General features: G+C 35.9%; 1 non-coding gene across 1 annotated transcript; it reads right to left on the bottom strand.

The window, feature by feature from the left end:
* Positions 1-5,147: 5,147 nt before the first annotated feature.
* LOC122114010 lies at positions 5,148-5,251 on the bottom strand. The gene has a single exon (XR_006148501.1). It is a non-coding gene; the product is annotated as a U6 spliceosomal RNA (small nuclear RNA).
* Between the last annotated feature and the right edge of the window lie 7,289 nt (positions 5,252-12,540).

Raw genomic sequence — 12,540 nt, forward strand, 5'->3', positions numbered from 1 at the left:
TAGAAATGTACACACACATGAATAAAGACAAATGATGTTTTTTTTTTTGTTTTTTTTTGTCAGTAGTGGGGGCTGAACTCCATGCCTGAGCACTGTCCATCAACTCTTCAGCTCAAGGCTAACACTCTACCACTTGAGCCACAGCGCCACTTCTGGCACAAATGGTGAATTTTAAACCAGAAAGGAAACATGCTATAATGTTATATAATAATGTTATATAACAACACATTTTACTTAAGCAGATGAATGAATGAAATAATTCAGCCTCTTATTCAACAGAAATATTTTATTGCCATATAAAATGAGATTATTAAAGACTCTTTCCTTCAGGCATATTACTTATTTTTTTTTATCATATTTACTCCCATTGTGCATACTTTACCTACTACTCTCACTATGTCTTTCTGTCTCTGTTTTTCTGTTTCTTTCTCTCTGTTTCTCTGTTTCTTTGTTTCTCTGTTTCTGTTTCTCTCTCTCTCTCTCTCTCTCTCTGTTTCTCTCTCCCCCCTCCTCTTTTATTCCACATAAGACAAAACATGTGATACTTGCCTTTCTGACTCTGACATCTTTCTTGTAACACCATGATCTCCAGTTCCATCCACTTTCTTAAATATGACATTTTTTCTCTTTTTATGGGCAAATAGCTCTTCATTGTATATGTAAGTTATATTTTCTTTACCACTGTTGATGGACAAAAGTTTGATTCCATAACTTGGCTGTTGTGAATAGTGGCACAGTAAATGCACATGTAATATGCTGCTTTGGTCCCATTAGATATATTCCCAGGCGTGGTAGATAAATCACATAGTAGGTCTATTGCTTGTATGCTTCCATCAGAAAGAACGATGCTGCCCTATTTGTTAGGAGACTTGGAAAAAATCTTATTAAGTGAAGTAAGCCAGAGCCAAAGAAATATAGGTCCCATGTTTCCCTTATTTGCAATAATTAGTATATACCTAGGATAATCTTAGAAGATGAGCAAAATAGCTCCAAAGCTATGTACATATGACCATATAAGATGATGCTAAGCGAAATGAACTCCAAGACAAGGACACAAGAGGTCTTTCTTTGTTTTTGTTGTTTTTAATGTACTGTGTGATTTTTTTTTGTTTCTTTTGTATGTTCTTCCCCCTATGGTATATTCCCTGTTGTCACTGTATTTGATGTTGGTGCCCTGGTATTGTATATATGTTTATTTGAATTAGGGAAGAGAAGGGGAACAGCAGAATTGTGAAACAAAGGACAAAGGGAAAACCAATGCAACAGTGATATAGTAAGACAATATGTTGGAAATGATCTGTACAACTTTGGGGGGGGGGGGTTTAAGGGGAGGAAGAGAAAGTAGGAGAAAATTGAGGGAAGGGGTAACAAGTTTGACAAGAAATGTACTCATTATCTTAACTGTAACCCCTCTATACATCACCTTGACAACAGAAAAAAATACTCTGAAAAGTATTTTTTATCTTTTATGGATGATAGTTATTCTGTCTGTAGTGAGAGAGAAGCTATCATAGATTTGATTTGCAATTTCTTGATGAGTAATGATATTTCACACTCTTCGTGCATTTATTGGCCAGTTATATTTCTTCTTTTAAAAAATACCAATTTATTCACCTAATTGCTGACAAGAATTTTTACTTTGGTGTTTATTTTTTATATAATATTAATATATTCTAGATATTTAGGCTATATGAGAAGAAGAGATGGAAAGGTGATCTTTATTCCCAGTTGATCAATATTCTTGTCAGTAATGGATTATTATGCTTTTCAGAAGTTTTCAAATCCGATGTGATCCATTTGGCATTTCTTTTGAATTGAGCTATTAGATTTTTATTCAAGATGTCATTCATTGACCAAACGTATCTTGAAAGACTGCATATATTTGAGAATGTTTGTTTGTGCATTACTGTAGATGGATAGATAGATAGATAGATAGATAGATGGATAGATAGATAGATGTGTATATGTATACACATACACACACATATATTGACAATACAATGTCATGATTAAAACAATGGAAGAAGTCTCAATTATTTAAGAAAAGAATAGTATGTTCCATCTCTTCTCTTTTAGGTTACATTTTGTAGAAATGTTATGTAAAAATATTTGCATAAAATAAATTATAAAAGATTGTCCCTCTTTATATGTCAGTGAACTTATTCCTTGCTCAGTTAGCAGGACTTTAGTCAAAGTGCATTATTTCCACACAATGTGATTGTGATCACATCTTACATGTATTGTGTATACAAAGACCATTCTCCAAATTCATAGTCACAGGCCCCAGAACTTAGAAATTCAGCATGCTATTTTTGTTATTGTTAATTTGTTAACTGTTCTGTACAATCTGCAGTGTACATGTCAACTGTAGCCTCATAATAATGAGATTATCATTGCCTTTAAATCTCAGTAGGTCATTCATTTAATCTAACTGAGATGAGATATTCTAGGGTCTGCTTTCTTCATTCTTTCTGGATATCTGTTATCTATTACTCTGTTTTTGAGAAAATAAATATGATTCCATATATTTTTAAATAACAATAATGACAAATATAGTTGAGATTCAGAGCCAGCTTGTTTTGTTTGTCTGGATTTGGGGCTGTATTTGTATTTGTATTCATTTGCCTTGTACATGCAAGACAAGAACTCTACCACTTAAGCAAACCCTCTGACTTACCATGTTACTTCTAGAGCCATAATTCAATCTATGATCCTGGGTAATGTACGTTCTTTAAATGGCATCAACACTAGTCTTTTGAGCAAAGAGTGACAATTTCTCCAGACAGAGAAAAAGCAAAAGGTTGATAAAGCTAGCAAATAAATATCAGAGACATGAAGAGGTTAAACTTATTGAAATTCACCTGAACACACATACATAAACCCATATATTCTAAGTTAAAGGTTTTTTTTCTATCTATATCACTAAGTACTCAATTTATTTTATAATTATGTCAATGAGATAGTAAATTTACAGTCTTATTGTCAACTGCTTCTTTACTGCAAAAAGAGATAAGAAATTATTTTCATGTAGTCAAAAAACCTCTGTTTCTCTCACCATGCTTCTGTCTGATAATTTAGTGCTTTGGGCAGTCATTGTCTTTATGCGATTTCTCCAGTGTAGTAAATACTAGAAGAACAGCACAATGTCTTGAAACCACCCTTTCTATCATTGTTACATTTCTCAACCACTTTTTGTTTCCCTATTAAATACCCTTTGATGGGTACTGTATGACAGGGATCTACATGAACAATTTAAGAAATTGTTTTGTACAATATGCAGTTCACTGGTCAACTATAGCCTAATAAGAATGAGATTAGCATTGCCTTTAAATCTCAATAGGTCATTCATTTAATTGAGATGACTTATTCTAGGATCCACTTTCCCCATTCATCTCTCCATATCTGTTACCTATTAGGGTTTGTTTGGGAAATAAATATGATTCTACATACCTTAAATAGAAATATATTTATTAACATAGTTTTCAGCATCAGATGATTAAAAATCAAAGAAATCTGCTATTTGCCTTTTCTGGTTAGGGAATTAAAGCATTGCAGAAGCTTAAGGAAAACACCAAATATGAGTCCACCCACTAATATCTAGGAAATAAGTGATCTTCAGGGAGTTCCCTGGACTATCACAAAGTTTCCCATGGCCCAAACTCTATGGAGATAAATTGTGTTTTCCAATAATGATGTCATATCACCCATACCTCATATTCCTCCACAATGATAACTTTTACCACTGCAAGTCATAGACTTGCATTGAGAGATAATTCAGTCTGGTCTCATAATGAGTTCACTCCTTTTTTAGTGCCAGATTAGGGATTGAACTCATAGCTTGGTTAGTGTCTCTGAGCTATTTTTTTTCCCTCAAAGATAGCACCCTACCACTTGAGTCACGGCTCCTCTTCTGGCTTTTCTGGTGGTTTATTGGAGATAACAGTCTTAAGGTTTCCCTTACTCAGGCTGAGTAGCTAGGATTGCAGGTGTGAGTCACCCATGCCAGCACACCTAGAGGGGAGATGACAGAGCTATGGAGACAACAGCGAAAAGCCAGCTGTGTATATAGGAAGTTGGCCTTGAGTAGGAACCACACCAATAGGCACTTGAACTTGGATTTTCAATCTCTAGAACTGAAGTAAATTACAGACTTATTGCTTACATCACGCCTTCGACCATCTTTTGTTATAGCACCCTGAGCTGATTAATAGGACCAGGAGCCTGTTGTGTGGAGATATTGATCAGCAGCAGCAGTAGTAGCAGCAGCAGCAGCATAAAATAACAGTAATGAAGGCTGTATCCACTGTACTCATAAAATTCCGAGACTTGAGATCTAAATTTTAGGACAGTATGCTTTTAAGATTCTTTTCAGGCATCCATGCTGAACTAGAAGACTCCCATCCTTAGGAGTGGATGTTCTGGTCAACATGTGGATGTGAATGATGAAATAATAACCAGGGGCAACAAACTGCCAAACCTGTGAATGATGTGTGCTGAAGGCAGGACTCAGATGAGCCTTACACTAAGTCCAGTCCCAATTAACATCTACTTGCATTTACCACACAGTGAAATCAAAGGAGAATGTTCTTAGGGAGAAACATAAAGGCACAATACCTATGTGCCTCTGAAAATATAAAATAATACCTATCATAGTGAACTCCAGAAAATAGAAACAAGACAGATTTTTTTGTTTTTCTTTTTTTTTATGTTTTTTTATTGTAAAAATGCTGTACAGAGGGGTTACAGTTACATGAGCAAGATAATGAGTACATTTCCTATTGAGCATTGTTGACTCCTCCTTTGTTTTCCCCCCTACCATCCCTTCCCTCCCACCTCCACAACTAGTCCCCCACCCCCACCGAAGTTGTAAAGTTCGTTTTCAACATAGTGTCTTGTACATCTCATTGTTAAAATGGGTCAACCTGTATCCTTATTTAAGCATTTTGTTTTTCCCCTTCCCCTCCCTGAATTAGAGAAGTGTATATACAAGACACAGGGCACCACATCAAATACATTGAAAACAGGGGCTATACAGTGGGGGAGGAACATATACAGAAACAAAAAAATCACATGGTACATTATAAATACGTTAGAAACTATAGTAAGAAAGAAAAGAGATATTTGTGTCTCTATCTTGGGGTTCATTTAAAAATATGGAACACTGCATGAATTTGTGTGTCATCCTTGCCCAGGGGCCATGCTAATCTTCTCTGTATCGTTCCATGTTTTCTTTTTGTCTTGTTTATCTGTCTTTGGTAGGTAAGAGGAGCACAGGAGTAGAGGGAGAAAGGGTGAACAAATCCAGCAGTGGTACTCACTAGACACTATGCTGAAAATGAACTACAAAATTTGTGGCTGGGGACAGAAGGAAAACACTGGGAGAGGGAAGAGAAGGAGTGACAGTGTCCAAAATGAAATGGACTCATGATCTGACTTATGTAACTGTAACCCCTCTGTAATAATAATAATAATAAATAATTCAACACTAAAAAATTTCCCCAAGCAAAAACCCACACAAATGAACTGAGTTAACCAAAGAATTAAGGACCAATACATTTTAGACAACTCAAATTTTAATATATATATAGGAACTGAGCATCAAGTATCTCATCACTCCTGGAAAATCAGAATCATTCCCAGATCTCATTTGCTTTCCACATTTGTATCAAACACTCACTTGCATGGACTAACTTTTCAAGCCTACTAGAGAGAAAGTCTGAGAATTCTGAGAATTCTTAGACAGACACTCTCACATGAGAAAAAATAACAAAAAGCCAAATTATACTCAGTTACAAATAGAAAATCAATTGGTGAAACAATAAAACCACAATCAATAAAATAATCATCAGAAAAAGTAGAGAGCATCACATCGAAGCATATACAAGTTACAATTTGCAATTCAGTCCTCACAGAAATTGAAATATAGAGCCTTTCACCCCAGGAGATCCACTTTTGGTCTAATGAAATCAATTTCTTCCCTAATAAACTTTTCTACCACTTTCACTTAATAAAATGAAAATACAAATATATTAAGTCGGTGAAATGGTTTTCAAAGTGAATCATGGTGATATAAGTGGCCAACAATTTGAAGAAACAAAGCAAAGCAAAGCTGCGGTACTTACCCCTTCTCCTGGAATCCATTTACCTCAATTACACATATAAGTTTGCAAGTGCAACTAGAAACTAAGAAAGATCAGGATGACTTTAGTTGTCATCCTTGAAGAAGGGACACTGTCTCAACCAGGTTGCAAGTTCATAAAGAATAATGAGCCTGACTTCTTACCAGTTAAAATCTTTGAAAACAGTAAAATAAAGAAATGGCTTACAAAGTAAGTCTTTAAAAAATGAGATGCTGGGAGAAATGAGTACAAATATTTGTCAGACTATCCTGGTGTGAAATGTACTTGCACAAATTAATAACAAATAAGTATACAACTCAGGAGAAAAATGTGGGTCTTCAAAAAACATTTTCCACAAATAAGAAGTAAAATGAAACATGTGAAAATAGCTAGTCAACCTCATTCAGAAGTAAAAGGAATATAAATTATCTGTCTTTCAATAAGTCTTGGATATAGTAACATAAATTAAATAACAATGTGCAAACTCTTCTCTCAATATTATTGTTTAAAGTAAGCCACATACCTTTCAACGGTTTTTATATTTAGAGAAAATTTTATTTACTGCATTTCATTTGTGATTACTATATGCTATTGCCCAAAAATTGATTATTAATGGGTTGATTGTCCTTTTGATATAAATTTGAATAGCAAGTTTGATATGTATAAGATTTTCTAAGTATGCTTAGAATGTTTTTTCTTTTAGTGCTGATTTTAGGGCTTGAACTCAGTGCTTGGAAGATGTCCCTGAGCTTTTTTGCTCAAGGCCAGAGCTCTACCATTTGAACAACACCTCCCACTTCCAGATTTTTTTTAAAGATAGTCTATTGGAGACAAGAGTCCCACAGTTTTTCCTGCCAAGGCTGATGTTGAACCTTGATCCTAAGATCTCAGCCTCCTGAGTAGCTAGGATTACAAGCATGAGCCACCAGTGCCTCCCACACTTAGAATTTACTTCTTGGCAGTCAGGGGATTTGAACTCAGGATTTCACACTCGGTTAGCACATACTCTCCCCTTTGAGCCATACTTGTAGCCAGTTTTTGCTCTGGTTGTTTTTAAGATAGAATCTTGCTTTCATCCTGAGGCCAGCCTAGACCCCAATCTTATTTATGTTTTCTGTTATAGCTAGTATGGCAGGAATAGGCCACCACACCAGCTTTTTTTCTATTAAGGTTGAGTCTTGTAATCTATTTCCCCCCCCCCTGGGCTAGCCTGAAGCTCTGATCCTCCCAATCTTAGCCTCCTTAGAAGTGAGAGTCCAGGCCTGAGCTGCTGGCAGCTGGTCTGAGTATGCTTAGTTGTAGAAATTACTGTGTAAAGGTTTACACACAATTTCTTATTGAAAGACTATAAAAGCAAGAAGTACCTCTTTTTATAGACATATGAAAGATGCCTGCCAGTTCTTTTTCCTCAGAGTTGAATTTGTTAGAAAGGTAGAGGGGAAAAATTCCTTTTCTTTAGCCATATAACCATATGATAGTCTACAAACAAGAGTCACTGAACAGAACTTAGACCTAGAAGTGCTGTAAATATTACTACACAGGTATTCATTCTGATATTTTTATCCTATGGACTGTCTCAGTCTTTATGCTGATGCTACAAAGCTAGGATCTTTCAGAAGAAACTCATCTTATAGGGTAGTTTTGTTTGTTTTGCTGGTCCTAGACCTTGAACACTGTTTTTGTCAAACCTGGGTGCTGTCCTCAATATAATTTGAAGACAGCCCAGTTTCTGAGAGCCACACTGCACACGTTGGCTTGTGGTACCTAGATGAACAGCTGCTTATTTCCTACTGTTGGAGGTTCTTCTGGGAATTTCGGGAAATCTAAAGGGAACAGTAGCTGCCTGACTCCCCAGGTCTAGGTTTCCTGGGAAAGCATTAAGAACAAAGAAGCCACAAGTACTCCCTTAGCCTATGCTTACAAACAAAGACTTTGCAAACTTTAATTCGAATTTAACAACTTCCAACTTCAAATGCCAGGTAGTTGTCGTGGTTGCTGTGGCAGCACCACATAAGACCTCGTGGCGAGGAAGAGAGAGAAAAGGATGGGGCAGAGACCTCTGCACAAGAGGGTTGGTGAGGCGCAGCGGCCCGTGAGCCAAAGCAAATCACAGAACTGTATCCTAAATTGGAAATTGCTGAGACTTTACTAAGATGTTGTGCCTAGAGAACAGCAGAGAGATTTTGAAACTCTTGCCTTAAAATGTAAGTCACGGAGAAGAAAACATAAGCAAGTTGGATGTACTTTTGACCATGGGTCGCCAAAGAGCAAAAGAGTAAGAAGGAATGTTTAGGGTAATCCAGAACAAGAGAAACCAACCAGAAAACACACATACATGCAAAAGGAGGGCCGTTCATCATGGAATATGAATCTTTCTGGGCATGGCGGTTCATGCCTTTAATTCCAACAGTTGTGGTGCTGAGGCAGGAAGATCACAAAGTTCAAGGTCAGCCAAGGATACACAGCAAGGTGATGGAGGAAGAAAGCAGGGATGAAAGGAGGGAAGGAGGGAAAAAATGAGCAATTTTTTACTTGAAAAAAAGGATTCTGGAAATGAAATAGAAAAGTATGGTTCATTATTATAAAAACATTGAAAAATAAGATATCATATATTTTATCTAACAAATGCCTTCATTCCAACGCCCTCTAAAATATTATAAACCTAGAACTGTGAAGAAACTTGTAAGAGGGCAGTTCAACCTGATTTAAAGTTATTTTTATTATATATTGTTATTGTAAAGATACCATACAGAGGGGTTACAGTTACATGAGCAAGGTAATGAGTAAATTTCCTATCGAGCAATTGTCCACCCCCTTTGTTTTTCCCCTAGCATCCCTTCCCTCCCCACCTCTCCAACTCCTCCCCCTCCCCAAAATTGTAAAGTTCTTTTCAACATAGTGTCTTGTACATTTCATTGTTACAGTGGGTCAGCTTGTATCCTTGTTCCAGCTTTGTTATTTCCCTTCTCCTCCCCAAATTAGAAAAATGTACATACAAAATGCAGGGCACCGGAATCAAATACAAAGAAAACAGGGTTTATACCATGGGGGAAGAACATACAAAAGAAACAAAAAAAATCACTAGTACATTATAATTACATTAAAAACAGCAGCAAGAAACATAAAACCTATTGTGACTCTATCTTGGGTTCATTTTGCTTAGCATCATCTTATATGGTCATATGTACATAGCTTTTGAACTTTTCTGCTTGTCCTAGTCATATACTAGTTATTACAGATAAGGGAAACCATGGGACTTATGTTTCTTTGGGTCTGGCTTACTTAATTTAATTTTTTCCAAGTCTTTCCATTTCCTAACAAATGGGGTGATGTCATTCTTTCTGATGGAGGCATAGAATTCCATTATATATACATACACACACACACACACACACACACACACACACACACACACATCACATCACATTTTCTTGATCCATTCATCTACTGAGGGGCATCTGGGTTGGTTCCATATCTTTGCTATGGTGAATAATGCTGCAATAAACATAGTTGTGCTGGTAGCATTTGTGATGGTTTGGGCAAATACCCACAAGTGGTATTGCCAGATCACTGGGGAGCTCTATGTGGAGTCTTTTGGGGAACCTCCATACTGCTTTCCAAAGTGGTTGAACAATGCAGTAGGCTTCTCTTTTCACCACATCCCCTCCAGCCTCTATTGTTACTAGATTTCTTGATTATAGCCATTCTAACTTGGTAAGGTGGTATCTCAACGTTGTTTTGATTTGCATTTCTTTTATGGCTAGAGCAGTTGAGCATTTTTTCAGGTGTCTATTGGCCATTCTTTTTTTAATTAAGTAATTTATTTTTTTTATCATTTTTTTATTGTGAAAATACCATACAGAGGTGTTACAATTACATGGTCAAGGTAATGAGTACATTTCTTTTTTTTTTTTTTTTGGTCTGGTCGTGGGGCCTGAACTCTGGGCCTGGGCGCTGTCCCTCAGCCCTTCAGCTCAAGGCTAGCTGAGTACATTTCTTATCAAGCATTGTTGCCACCTCCTTTGTTTTCCCTTCACATCCTTTCCCATCTCCCCCCGTCCACCCTCCTTTTCCTCCACCCCCACCCCCTACCCCACCCCCGGCCAAAATTGTAAAGTTAATTTTTCGACATAACATCTTTTACATTTCAGTGTTGCAATGGGTCTACATGTATCCCTATCTAAACAATTTGGTTTTTCCTTTCCCCTCCACAAATTATACCAACATCAAATACAGTGAAAACTGGGGTTATACCCTGGGGGATGGACATACAAAACAAAAAAAAAAATCATCTTATAAATATGTTAGGAACAATCGCAAGAAAGAAAAAAACATTTTTTATTGTAAAAATACTGTACAGAAGGGTTACAGTTACATGAGCAAGCTAATGAGTACATTTCTTACCAAACATTGTTGCGTCCTCCTTTGTTTTTCCCCAACCATCCCTTCCCTCCCACCTCCACAACTACACTCCTCTGCCCCTTCCTAAATGGTAAAGTTTGTTTTTCAACATAGTGTCTTGTAATGGCCATTCCTATTTCCTCTTCAGAGAAGTCTCTCTTTAAGTCTGTAGTCCACTTGTTAATCGGGCCATTGTGCAGTTATTTATTTGAGGATTTTTTTGTTGGGGGACTTAATGTTTTGAGTTCTAGGTACATTTTAGATATGAGGCCCTTGTCAGTTGTATGGCTAGTGAAGATCTTCTATATTCTCTGACATTGGTTATTTGTAGGTTTGGGCTCTAGAGAAGTTCTTTAAAGTTCTCTAATTATTATTTATTGCAAAGCATTTTTCAATCCATGAGTCACTGGAAACGTCTTAAATTTTCTATTTTAATTAACTTTTATTATAAATCTCTTAAGTGAACTGAGATCAGGTGGCACATTCTATGTAACTGTGCTAAATTATGTTGATGCTAGCTTTACCTTCATTATTGTCTGATTTTCAGCAATTACACATATTTGCTTTTATAATATTTTGATGTTCTTTCTGTATACACCTGTTAAGGAAAATACTTAGTTATTTCAATTATATAGTTAAAACTAACTAGTATAAACTAAGGTTGTCAAGATCTACAGGTTTTGTATTGTCTGCTTGAATAGATAATTAATAATGAACAATTATATCTTCCAAGTTCATGTACTACTATGAATTTACCCATACCTTGTATATTGGTTGATACATAATTTTAAGTTTAATCCCAATAGTGACTTTGTTTTTTTGTGATAATTGGTTCTTATCCTTTATCTTCTATATTGTTTTAACACTTTCTAGGCTTTTCATGTTAAAGTTAATTGATTCTTTACTCCATACAATACCTTTATTTCAATAATAAATGACCTTTGGTTTGCTTTAATGGATATAGTTGAGGTAATGTCTATATGTTTTCCTTCTATTTTCACTTTATTTTTCTTATGAAGGATTTTTTTTTTTTACCATTTTATGGATCATTTTGAATTAACTTTTTCTCTTCTGTTTCCTTTACCCACACTCCCAACTAAAATTTAAAATTATTTTTGAAATTATCAATTGAAAATTCACATTCATAGATATAAAAAGTGCTCAAATATATCATTATATTTACTCTTTTCCCATAAAACATAAGAATCTGCAAAATATTTTATCCACAAAAGCAATCTATCTCTTACCTCTATGGGATCCAAAATGTTTTGTTTTAGCTTTACACTTTAAGAATAAAATTCAACCTTATCATTATTGTTTTAATAATTCTTATTTATTTATTTATGGTTAGTTGTGGGGCTTGAACTCAGGGCTTGGGTGCTGTCCTTGAGCCTCTTTGTGCTCAAGGCTAGTGCTCTAATACTTCTGGCAAAGTGCCAATTCTGGTTTTCTGCTTGGTTAATTGGAGATAAAAGTCTCATGGTGACTTTTCTTCCTGAGCTGGCTTTGAACACAGATCCTTAGATCTCAACTTCCTGAATAGCTAGGATTACAGGCGTGAACCACTGGTGCCTGGCTTCATTACTGTTTTATTTATTCAAAGTCTGCATAAACTGGCTTGCATATGGTTCAGCACTATTCTTTATAATATTACAATTCTTCTTTTTGAGCTTAGTGTAATGCTTGTAATGTAAATCATTCCAAATTTTTTGGATGTTTCTTCTTTTTTTAATTTTTATTTTTTTATTGTGAAAATACTGTACAGAGGGGTTACAATTATATGGGCAAGATAATAAGTACATTTCTTATCAAGCATTGTAGCCTCCTTCTTTGTTTCCCCTTCCCCTCCCTTCCCATCCTCCTCCCCCCATCCCCCCCACACCAAAGTTGTAAAGTTCATTTTTCCGACCTGTATCCCTATTTAAACGATTTGTTTTTCCCCTTCCCCTCACAAATTATACCGACATCAAATACAGTGAAAGCAGGGGTTATACTGTGGGGGAGGGACATACAAAGCAAC

Source organism: Dipodomys spectabilis, unplaced genomic scaffold, assembly GCF_019054845.1.
Source record: "Dipodomys spectabilis isolate Male_0828 unplaced genomic scaffold, ASM1905484v1 ptg000102l, whole genome shotgun sequence".
NCBI classification, from domain to species: Eukaryota; Metazoa; Chordata; class Mammalia; order Rodentia; family Heteromyidae; genus Dipodomys; species Dipodomys spectabilis.